This window comes from Sturnira hondurensis, unplaced genomic scaffold (genome assembly GCF_014824575.4).
Source record: "Sturnira hondurensis isolate 20B ecotype Veracruz unplaced genomic scaffold, ASM1482457v3 Scaffold0022136, whole genome shotgun sequence".
Lineage (NCBI taxonomy): Eukaryota > Metazoa > Chordata > Mammalia > Chiroptera > Phyllostomidae > Sturnira > Sturnira hondurensis.
The window spans coordinates 5,908,707-5,921,693 of NW_028094767.1; the positions used below are offsets into that span (position 1 = coordinate 5,908,707).

The following is a 12,987-nucleotide window of genomic DNA, read 5'->3' on the forward strand; positions in this document are numbered from 1 at the left end:
TGAATGGCATGACACATGTAAAGTACTTAATGCATAGTGATGGTCCTGGATTTCATATTACACAACTCTGTATTCTCCTTGTTTAGTTAGTGTCTATATTCTTACATATATATCTCTTAGCCTGCAAATCTGTTGGAATCTCTGTTTTCAATCAACCAATCAATCCATTTTCTTCGTATTGGGTTATTCTTACTGGTTCTCAATAGAAGTTTCTCTTTCCAATTGTGGCCAAATTTCTTGAAGCGTTCAGCTATATACATCGACTTGTTTAATACCTGACCACACAGTTTCTCTTTGCAATCTAGCATCTCCTCTGAATTGCCCTTCCTCAGGAATTACCCATGGACTTCTTAATTTCCAAAGCTAATTAATATTTTTTAGTTTGCTATAAAAACTTTGGAATGCAACATTCTCACTTACAAATTATAAGATTTTTTTTATTGTATGATCTTTAAAGTCTTTCCTAGTTTTAAAATTATACTATAAAATGTTCCCTAATTAAAGATTTAATCAGGCTATTCACTTCTTTTTGAATTAATTTTAGCAATTTATGTCTTCCCAGGAAATTATCCATTTCATTTATATTCTCCAAATTACACAATTGTATGTAATAATCTCATGGGTTTTCAGAAATACTAGTTTTTTTTGCATATCTAAGGATGCTTATCTATGTTTCCTATTATTATATTTATCAGAGGTATCTGTTTTTGTAATTTATTTCAAATGTTAATGATATTTTAATTCCAACTTGAAAAATATTATTCCTTAAAGTATGAAATATAATTGCTTACTCTCTTCACTTGGCCAATTTCCAAGAATTCTAAGACTAAAATGCTAAGATTATGTTATTCCCAATATTCAAAGAAATTAGGGAAATGATGTTAGCATTAAAAAAAAATCTTAGATATCTGTTTTATAGATATTTTAAAAAGCAAATGAGAAAATGCTTTTGATGACAGATATTATAAAAATTCTCTATGGGATACATAATGCAAAAAAGGTTGCTTTTGCTAGAAATAGGATAACCAGAATATTGAGATAAAACACACTAGCAGAGTATTTTGAAACTCTCTAACAGTATCAATATCTGTGGACTTCAACTGCAGTATAATGGAGAAATCAAAATTATTTGCAGTTTTGCAACATCTCAACAATTTTGGACAAACTAAATAATTCCTTTCCATCTGAAGCCATTCTTATTTGAACTATTTACATAATTTTCTCCATTCAAACTCTGACTTGTCTAATAAATGAATTAGAAATATATATGTATACATATATATATATCTTGCTATTCACATGGAATAAGACATGCATAACACACATATAATTCTGAGATTAATTTGTAACTGCTTACATACAAATGATACTCTGGGAAGAAATTCTGGTTCATCACCATAGTTATTTCAAAGATGGTCTTTAAAAGCTACACCATAACTGTCTATTTACATCATTCAGAAATCACTAGTTCTTACAGGCTAAATCAAGTTATTGTGAGAGTGAAATAAGATAATGGATAGAAAGGGCTTTGCACACAGGTAATGCATAACCACAAATAAAAGGTACTTAAAAATGATAGCCCTTGAAAACAGAAGACTAATTATAAGCTTAAATGAACTTATGAATGGAATTTTATGTTTGTTTTACCACATAAAACATATTTGAGTGCATTTTAAAAGATGATGAGAAAACTAACTTATCAAGCACCTTACTGTGCCTTAAACATCAATTTTGCAGCAATGCTGAAAGGTCAATATTTTGAAAGTAAAGCTGAGGTGGTTTAAATAACCTGCGTGAAGTTACACAGGTGGCAAATGAAGAAGCTTGTGCTCTTTCAACTAGGGTGTGTCCTCTTATGCTGTGAGATGTCTTGGTTTTGTCGGTATTAATTTTTATATGGTTAACTACATACACTCTTTAACCCACCTCAAATACTTTTTGAAACAAAACAATGTGTAGCTAGTAAACAGATATTATGATAAACAAACAGAAATGCTATTACATGATGAATGCTTGTTATCTAAATCATCGCCAACTATAACAAAAAAGTAACATTTAGAAGTATAGTTTTGTTACGTAGACTCCACATGTGCAAATGTACTTTGATGTTATCAGGATACAGCACTTCAGTCCAAATGAAAGAACTCAATAAAACCAGAGGGCACTGTGACCTTAAGTTTTACCATTTCATAAGATTAAATGAAATGTTTTATGATATTAGTGATTCAATCAGAAGCTTCTTGTTAATGCCACTGTATTCAAACTGCCTTAGTCCACAGCTGCTATGAAGCGCTACATCGACAGCTATGTCATTTGCAGACAACTGACAAATGTCTCTCATAGAGCCAAATATTTAGCCTGTGCATTTCCCTGCCTTGTATGTATTAGAAAATATCAATGAAAGATATAGAATGGGCTTTAGTTGTTTCTTAAAATATCTTGGTTTACTATTAAATGGAAGTTGCAATACTTGCTTTCAATCTATGGCACAAAGCTATCATCAGAAACATCTCTATGCTCCACTTTTAAAAACAATTCAAGGTTATTTTCTGCATAATCAAAATCTGACACAAAAGTGACCCTTATAAATAAAAGAAATTACCAATGTAAAACCATTTATAATACAAAAATAGTTAATGATCAATACAATCAATTTGTAAATATATGAGTACTTCAAAAAATATTTCTGATTTACTAGATTTTTATTGTGTATTAAAATAAAGTGGCACTATTGAAAAGAAAACTGCTAAAAAGATGCCAATAGAGACAAAAATCTGATATGTCTTTCAGAAAACATGTTCATAATTTGAAAACCTTGAAAAGTTTGTCACGGATAACAGGAAGATCTGATTCTTCTAAATGAGTCCTTTGGGAATCCAGACATTTGTACACCATGCATAGCAGATGCTTCATTCTATACTGTTAATTGCAGGCATGAGAAATAACAACTTTATTCAAAATGAAATACACTTAAAGTCACTTGCTAAAGAAAACCTAGAGTTCAATGAAAGCTTTACTACTAGTTTAAAGACTTCCAAAGGCGTTACAAGCTCTCATTCGCCTCGTCGCGTTGATCACCAGTGTGTTCGGTATCTGCAGAGGGAATCTTGCATCAGTGGGTTTATACCCTCTGGTGTAAGCGAGGACCATAAAGGGTCACTCAGCAACAGGGTAAGAGTGACATACCTAGACCTGCCTCCGACTTTCACAAGCAGAGCAAACAAAACTCGCTCACCTTGTTGCTGTGGTGTTTAGGCTTCGAAAACATTTGATGACTTAGAAGGCAGAGGAAGATAATGCTTTTCTATCAGGAAGATATTTATTTATTGTTTGCCAAAAGTAATCGACAGTCTACATGGTGTCACAAGACTGTTTCAATGTGGAATGAAAATAACTTTGGATTCAGAGGTGGCAAAGTGTGGAAATGGTGGCAAGTTGTGGAAATGGTGGTAAGGCTAGTATTTCGAAACCTGGGCTGCACGGTGGTGTCACCAGGGGAGCGCTGAAAACACAGGCCTGTTAGTGTTACCCCTACGGTTCTGATGTAGTTGGCTGAGGGTGCAGCCTGAGTATTAGAATTGCTAAGGCTCCTCAGGTGATTCGAAGGTGCAACCAGGGTTCACAATCAGCCCCTTAGTCATGGGCTGACTCTTGGCAACTGAAGCTACCAATGGTGTGACCTTACACAAAGTATTCAACTCCTCACAGCCCACTCTTTCATCTGTCAGGGGAGAGTGAAAATTTTCTACATAGAGTCACCTAAAAATTACATGGAATAAAATGTAAAGTGCTTAGTTCTTGGTGGGTTCTAACAATTAATTAATAATAATGAATATTTAAGCAAATGCTCAACCTATTCTAGTAACTTACCTAGATTTAGCCAGTTCTTAATGTTCTAGACAGAGTAACAAAAATGGAAGTCTCTGCTATGCATTCATATTTTAATTTTAATTTAGGATGCCATCAGAACTGATATACATCTTTAGAAAAACTGCTGTGAAAACAGAATCGCATAGCTAATGATGAAAGCTGTAAAAAAAGGAAAAGAAAAGAAAAGGCAGAACGAGTCATCGTGTCCCTCTGGATGTGCAGGAGGAAGGCAGCTTCTCAGCTGATTGGGTCCTCTGGACTTTTCCAGAAACCAGAGGGACACTGCCTGCTGTTGAACAACTACCACAGGGGAACTGTGCTGAATGCCATCCCTGGGCCAGCTACGAACCCCGTGGTGATCTGTGGAGACCTCAGACAGCTTCCACTCCAAAGTACCAATTTTAACCCGAGATAGGAGAGTCCCATTTGTGCTTGCCTTTGAACTGTATCTGCTTATATCTGAGCCATCCAAGCCCCAGACACTTCAAGCCCAGCATGTCCAAAAATGAATTCCGCTCACTTCCTCTCAAGTCAGTTCCTGTTTGTGAACGAACACCATCATTCTCAACCCAGAACCCGATGTCATCCTTGTTATTTTCCCACAGATAGTCAATCACCAATTTTTGTTTGATTATATTTCATAATAGTATATCTGCTGACTTCTCTATTTGCATGACCCGAGATAGGGCCATCACCCACTCTCTCCTGAACCAGCAGGAGAGAGGGACATTTCTGTGGTGACACCCCCATTCTTTTGGCTCTACTTCTTTTGGCCAAGAACGAAGTTGCAACTCAAGCACGGGTGAGTTGTAGTTAGCAATACTTCTATAATTATTAGAAGGCAATGTGGGTATCAGATTTATTTGTATAATGAGCAGTACTACAGTATGTGTAAATGTTAAGTAAAGAAGGAAATAGAGAGACAGTGTGAATCAGGTGTGAGGGTTGATTGATTGATTCCATCAGCTTCTGGAGGAGTACGATAGAAATGGGATCTAAAACACGTTAGAAGAACTGGCTTTGGAAAAGAAGAGAGTCCTCTCTTGATTTAAAACTTATAGAAGGAAGAAAACTTGGGTGGAAATGTAGAAAGTTAGCATACTTTATGGTGGGAAGTTAAGATATTGATAATTCCATCCTTGACAGTGACCAGATTCTTTGGGAGTAGGAGTTGAGTTCGTTGCTAAAGACGAAGATGTTGGAGGGAGACCAGAGGTTTGAGTATAGCTGAACAGAATGGGAATTCTCTTTGTCGAGAACTGGAAAGCCAGACAACATTAATTGTGAGGATGCACCAAAGCCTCCGTTGAGCTGTGTGATCTTGCACTTATGAGCACATTATCACTGGAAAACCAAAGACCCACTGACTAGACCCCCATCCGACTCGAAAACCATGGGTTCCAGTGTCCCAAAAGAGTAGAAAACCACTGGCTTTTGTTTTTTCCTCATTGGGGTTTTCTCTGGGGTCCTTTTAAAATGATTCTCCAGTTTCATGTTCTTTAACCTTTGACTTCTCACGACACACTGCCTACTACTGTGCAACATAAAACCCGCTTTGTGAAAACAACTCAAACTGTTGCCAAGAACAAATTAAGATTTCAGTCCATGGGTTAGGAAATGCTGAAATCACATTGTGAAAAGTAGCTTATTCTGAAGCAAGACTGAAGCTGTCTCAAACTGCTTTGTATCTTTCAATAAATAATTATCTCTGAAAGTGTGGAAACCTACCAACCTAGTGGAACAGACAACTATGGGCAGAGTACATATTCCCTCCCGCTGGAAAAAAATGTGTAGCAAAATAAACTATTTCTATTACCATTACTTTTTAAAGTAATGACTATAAATACATTTTTGGAAGACATTTACCCATTGGAGAGGAAGAGCTCAGCCCAGACAAACCCTAGCTGTCTTTTTTCTCTACCGTGTCTCAACAGGTTTTGCCATTGATAATTTCAAGGACAAAATTTTTATCAAGTATCCAGTGTATACAGAGATTCCTGTATTAGGTAAATTATATACATTTTAAATGAGAGTTTAAAGACATAAAGATTACGTAAGTCTAAAAACACAATGGCAAGAAATTATGACGTATGCATATGTTTAGAATGCATTACTGGAATGAGTAAGGTCAAAAGCTAAGGCCACTTCAAATTCTGAGCTTACATTTTTTTCTTTTGCATAAAAAAGTCAGACTCTTCAAATTACTTAATTTATTTTTATCAATAGAGAATATAGCTAGACTTATTAGTATAAGTCACTTTAAAATCTGGAACCTAAATGGACTAGTAAAAAGTTGATTGAAAAGAAGAAGAAGTATGGTTGGTCCTTGGACAATGGGCTTGGGGAACTGACCTCCTCTGCACACACTCACCTCATGCAGTTGAAAATCCACATATAACTTTTTAAAAAAGATTTTATTTATTTATTTTTAGACAAAGGGGAAGAGAGGGAGAGAAACATCAGTGTGTGGTTGCCTCTCATTCTTCCCCTACTGGGGACCTGGTCCACAACCCAGGCATGTGCCCTGACTGGGAATTGAATCAGTGACCCTTTGGTTCGCAAGCTGAGCTCAATCCACTGAGCTACACCAGCTGGGTGCATACAACTTTTGACTCCCCCAGACTTGATTACTAATAGCCTACTGATATATTAAGAAGTCAATAATAAATTTATGTATATGTATTACATATTGTATTTATATAATAAAGCTAGAGAAAAGGAAATGTTAAGAAAATAATAAGAAAGAGAAAATACATTTATAATAAATAAATCTGAAAAAATAACTGACTAAACATGGACCCGTGCAGTTCAAACCTGTGTTGTTCAAGGGTCAGCTGTAGAATAGTACTTTACTTTATTTTCAGCTATTCAAAAAATAGCAGTATATAATTTAAGAGCCTCTGACTTTGTCTAGAAATGATGACAGCTGGATCACAATGTTTCTGGGCTGAGCCAAAGCTTTATTATTAGTCTCCTTTGGTTTCAGTATGATATGTCACACTTTCTACTATTTCCTCTTATCAGACTTAACATTTTTATTTAAAAACAAAACAGCAAAGCTTGTCAACAGGAAAAGCGAAGTAAAATTCAAAATACCAAAAATAGATCTTACAAATATTTTAAGTATAGTCTTGGATTCTTATACCACGGCTCTAAATTACACAGTTTAAAGTAATGTGGCTGAGCGGAGAAACTCCCTCCATTTTTAACCTCAAGCATAACAGTAGTGGAGAGAGAGACAGAGAAATGAGGGCCCGAGGCTGAGAGGGAGAGGGTGAAAAGGGGTGGAGTAGGAGTTGAAATGTGTTCCCAGTCTTCTCTAGAGAGCTATAATTTCATTCTCCTTTTTTTTTTTAAGAGGGTGAAAAGTGTTCTTCTCAACCCACTTCCAACCTTGCCTCTTTCTATTCTTCTCCATACATTTCTGCCTTCTGAGGAGAGGCGTGCCAGTAGTCAAAGTTAGTGTTGGAACAAGACAGAGAACCCAATTACGTTCAGCAACCTGTCCTCCTACTTGGGCCCCACAGTCTTCCTGCCAGAATTCCACAAGGCGTGAGCGCTGCTGCGGAATCGACCTGATTCTGAACCCAGCACTATAAGAATCACTGAGTCGTTTCAAATCAAGCTTGTGTACATAATATACATCTTTTCTGAGTATCTACTTATTTACCCCGTTTAACTCAATAAGAATATGTCAAGTATACATTTCTAAAAGAAATGAAATTATGATTCATAATCTTTTCTCGGTGTATGCAATACTCCCTTGTAGTAAATGAAGCACTTTGAGAGGAATATGCATTCTTTCAGGTTTCTAGGATGCCATCTAATGCATGGCTTTAGCAAACAATGCGCGCATCTCCAAATAATACAACACTTATTTTTCATTCCAAGAATTCAAAATCACTTTCTCTTGTATTGTCACATTATATGATCGAAACTCTTATTTGTACATGTATTTTATAAATTATAGCTCCTAAGGGCCAGGAATTTGTTTTTCTTTTTTATTTCCAGTGAAATACCTGCACATAGATTTTATCCAGGAAATAATTGTTCTTTGAAAAAAGTAAATTAGCTCTATTACCACTAATTTCAAAGAAGATTTTGGTCAGATTACACATTCTATTGCTTACTGGAGGTTACATGTTAGTTCTCTCTCATTGCTACTGTGGAGACAATGTGCTTCTCACAACACGTGTTTACTCCTTGCCCTCATAACAGGGTTCCCATCCTTGCTTTTAAGCTCACATGATTAGTTCTTGTCCATGAACTATAAGAAAGAATAGTATGGGAAATTTTGGAAAGTATTCTTCTCTCTCCCTTTTTCTCTTTATTGCCGGTTGAAATGTTTCCATGGTGGCTGGAGCTAGAGTGTCCATACTGGACACTGTGGTGAAAATTCCAAGTTTAGTATGGCAGAAACCATTTTGTTAGAAGAAAATAGGTACCTAATGAGCATGGAGCTTCCTACATTTACATAAGAATGAGATAAATTTTATCTTTTTCATATCACTATTGTTTGGGTTTTCCTATAACTCAGCCAAAGTTAAGACTAAGTGTTACATTTGATAACATGTACAAAACAGATTTCAATTATCATGCTCTTAATTGATAAACTATTAAATTAAAATTGAACAATACTGTGTTTGAGTAAATGCATTCTATGAACAAGAATAAATTATATTCATTTTTCAGGTTCTGAAATCAATCCAAATATTTACACTTCATTTAATAGTTTCTGAACCATACTTTCCTCAATTCCACTAAATACACTTTCACTTAATAATAAATGATATTTGTAAAGTGTGATAGGTTTTACATAATACTTTAATACCCCTATCTCATTTGATCGTTATGCTCAATAGAAAAGATAGTTGTAATTACTGTAATTTTCATTTTATGGATGAATAAAACATGCCCAGTGGAACTGAGTGATTTTAACAAAGTCACACGGGGCGGGCAGAGCAAGATGCCAAAGTCATGCCCTTTAATTGATTCCAGGTGTCATTTTCTTTGCTTTACACCAAATGGTCTTAGTGGACCTTTTTGAATTGAAATGACCTATATCGTCTAAAATCATTATACTTGAGTAGATTCTAGACATCTAAACTTCTGGCTAAATTTTTTTCCCCTGACTTTCCACACATTTCCATCCAGATTCCTATGATTAATATTGTCCTAATGTGATATTGCTGTCAGAATCTACACAAGTCTTAAGTTTAATTCATAGCTTAGACTGAACCACCAGACCACTTCCCAGAGATTGGATTTGTGGCAAAGAAAGAGTAACATTTGTGCCACATACTCTGCAGGCTTCTTCCCCTCCTTCTTCCACTGGATGCCTGTTTGGCTTGGGCTATTATAATAAATCAGAACAAGTATGCGTGTGATCCCCCTGGTATCTTTACTACAAGATCTTGGACTCAGAACTTGGGAGGGCTTGTGAAGAAAAAACATCCTACCCTTTGCTAAGACATAAAAATACACAAATATAAAGAAGAGGAGTCATTTGAGAGGAATATGGGGAGACGAGTAATTCAAGGCAGACCTAGGCCAAGTAGAGAACTTTCAAATGAGCTGCAGAGAAAGGAGGGGAGCAATATAGGATACGCAGTGATATTATAACCCCCATTTGACTTTATCTCAAATAGGATGTTGTAGCAACTCAAAATGTACCAGTATTCAAAGTATTCAAATACCAGAAATTATGTTCCTTTACCTTCTTTTAATTAAACTTATTTTTAGTGTGGACCACTCAAACATGAAACAGTTTTTTAGATTTGGTATAAAGGTAGCACTTGGCACAAGTGTGATCCTGAAATCCATAAGAAGTTTAACTGCACTACATTTTTATCAGCTGCAATATAATTGGTCCTTTAATATTATAACTTTATAGAAGACAAAATTAAGACAGATTTTTAGGATGAAATACAAATGAAAAGACATGATTACTGAAAATGCATTGTAGCTGTACTTAATATTCAAGTTTGAAATTAGAGTATGAAGGTAATTGGTAAATAAAGAAAGTTGGTGGTGGTTAGATAGAAAGAGTTATTTTTACAAATATAACTACTACAATGTCTTGAGAACCAGAGAGGAGAAGGAGGGGGTAGCAGGCACGTGAACTGTGAATTACACAGTGCGCTGTGATAGGGGCTATGGTAAGAAGGTATGATGTTAGCATGAACAGAAACAAACATGTTAGAATACTCTGGAAGATCTTGCTTGGCTCCAAAGTCTTTTTTCACAGCTTGTTTAACTGTCTGTTTATACCACCCCATTCACACACCACCACATACACATTAAGGTGAAAGTAACAAAGGGGGAGCTTCGATTTGCTATTATTTTATTGCTGTTCATCCTTATAACAGCAGAATTGAGCACTGATCCTCACCTGTGTTAAGAAATAAAAACACTCCATTGCTGAATGAGGAAGTGAATGAGGAAGTGAATTGCTGGGTGAATGAGCACTTTCTGTCTTGGCACTGCCATATTTATAGTTACTGGTGTGACTGGCTTATCTCCCCCTTAATGTAAGCTTCCTGAGGAAGTTCTATTTACAGTTCATTTTTCTATATACTACTGTGCCAAGCACAGGTTTTCAATTTAATGAATCCATGAATAACACGTTCTTATTTTTTCCATGAATAAGAGGCAAACTGTTGCTCTATATATGAGAGAGACTGAAGACTTCGGATAACAGAAAACAAAAGATGTAAGTGGTCTTACTTTAAAAAACATTATGGCCCTGGCTGACATGGCTCAGTGGATTGAGCACCGCACTGGCCTGCAAACCAAAGGGTTGCCAGTTCAATTTCCAATCAGGGCACATGCCTGGGTTGCAGGCCAGGTCCCCAGTAGGGGGTGCATGAGAGGCAACCACATACTGATGTTTCTCTCCCTCCCTCCCCCTCTCTAAAAATAAAATATTTTTGTAAAAAAGAAAGTATGTGTTGAATGACAATACATCAAGACATTATTGGGCTTATGTAGATAATGTTATGATGGTGCTGTATAATTCATAGATATACCCTAAATTCCTTTGGTATAAAAAATTCATAGGAATTTTTTAATTCCAATCCTAACACTAAGATATATTTAGAATCAATAGTGACAAACTATTTGAGGACTTGAAGTATAAGTGAAAGCTCGGTGGTCAAGAAAGTAGCAGGATGCTGACTATTTACATAAACCTGAGGCAAATGGCCTATTCAGCTGGAGTTCCACAAATCTGACCATGGCTATAGGTCTGGTCCTTGGGTGAGCTAGTTGTTTTGGCTTTGTCTTTTTCTCCCCCATTACAAATTTTGACACACTAATCTTAATTGGATCTGAGCAACTGTGAAAGAACTAATGCACTGAAAGGGTTAAGATGAACCTCCAAAAATCTGCCACTTTGGCATGTGAGCTATTTTGAGTTGAAAGCAATCAAGACCCAGAAGATTAAAGAAAAATTTTTACCACTCCCTTAAGTACAAAAAAGAATTTAGATAGAGAACCCAGAAAGAGAGCTCTTACCAGAGATAACTTTTTGTCTGAATGACCTATCTGTATGGCAAGGCAAACATCTAATTACAAAACATCTGCTCTCATCTTCCTGTGAATTACCCTGCTCCCCTCGGCAGCCCCAGGCCCCTGCTACCATCCTTAGCTCAGCACAGGAGGGCGCATCAGTGTCTACTGTCTGACTTGCCTTGGGTCTCATATGCTACAGGGCCTGCATGTGTACATAATTAAGTTTGTTTTTCTCCTGTTAATCTGTTTTATATTAATTTTATTACTAGACCAGTCAAAGAATCTAGACGGTTCTAAGTAAAATTTTTCCTCCCTTACAGTGTAGAATGGTATTAACTTAATCTTAGTTCTCGGAAAAGGATAAAATGAGCCAGAAGCATTTCCTTCATAAAAGAGCAGCAACTTAACGTAAATAAAAGATGACCTCACAGTTCTAATCAAGAAGTAACTCATGTTCTGTTAATCAGCAATCTCCATTAACCAGAAAAGTAATTTTTGTGAAAATAATAACCATAGTAGTGATGTTTTTTGTACTGTCAGAATTTAAACATCTTGTAATTAATCATTTTTCACAAGAAAGGATCGAATGATGTTTCTTTGACTTAGGATCAAGGATATTTAGGATAAATATAATTTAAAAAACTGTATTTTCAATGAGCATTAACATTCCTAATTTATTTTCTCTTTGTTTTGAGTGGCTGCCCTGTGCCAGGTTCTGTGCTAAGTCTTTTAACTGAATTATTTCTAGACTTTACAACAGTCTTTCCAGGATGTATTATTGTCTGTTATTATCATTACCACACACAAATGAGGAAGGCGAGATGCAGACAGATTAATAAGCAGCATGCTCAAGGTTTCATAAAATGTAATGAGCCACGCTGAGGTTCACCTCCTGACTCACGTTACCCCCCAGGCTCATGCACTTTTATGGCTCTGTACTTTCTCTTAAATATTTGAGAACTCTAGACTCATGCATGGCCCATAACAGATTTGGAGGCCAGCACATGCCAGAATTTTTAATTTGTGAACCATTTTAGAAAATAAACTAAAAATAGATATGTCCTTTATCATGAAAATATAGATAGACATGATTGCTCTTACTCTGAAGATAGATAAACTGAGAAAAATAAGAAAATACTATGTCTCTGAAGACATCAGAGGTCAAAGTGAGTCAAGAATAAACTTCATTACCAACCTCTGTTTAATTAACTGCTGCATTCAGTATAGCATAAATAAAACAGTAGAAGAAACAATTGGACATATAGCCTTGATTTACAAAGACTGACAAAATATAATCCCCCAAAAAAGCAAAATGAAAACTTTAACTTGAGTTTAATGTGGCTATGATGCCAAAGCAATATACCTAATAAAACATAAAGAACATAGAACTTTGTAGTGTCTACGATATCTAGTTTCATTTTCAGATTTATAAAGATCCAGTAGCTCTATTTTTACAGTACTCCCCCACTGCTAGTAGGAAAAGAGTCTAAGAAACATATCTAGAAGGGAAAAGAACACTTTAACTTTTTTTAAAAATACAAGTCTTTGGAATCCTAAAATCAGGGCTTGAACTTACGGAATATGTTCAGGTCATGCAGTTGTTAT

General features: G+C 35.8%; 1 protein-coding gene across 1 annotated transcript in view; it reads right to left on the minus strand.

Annotated features, from left to right (window-relative positions):
* ADGRB3 (adhesion G protein-coupled receptor B3) overlaps nucleotides 1-12,987 on the minus strand; it is a 732,856-nt gene that overhangs the window by 71,436 nt on the left and 648,433 nt on the right. The window lies entirely within an intron of this gene.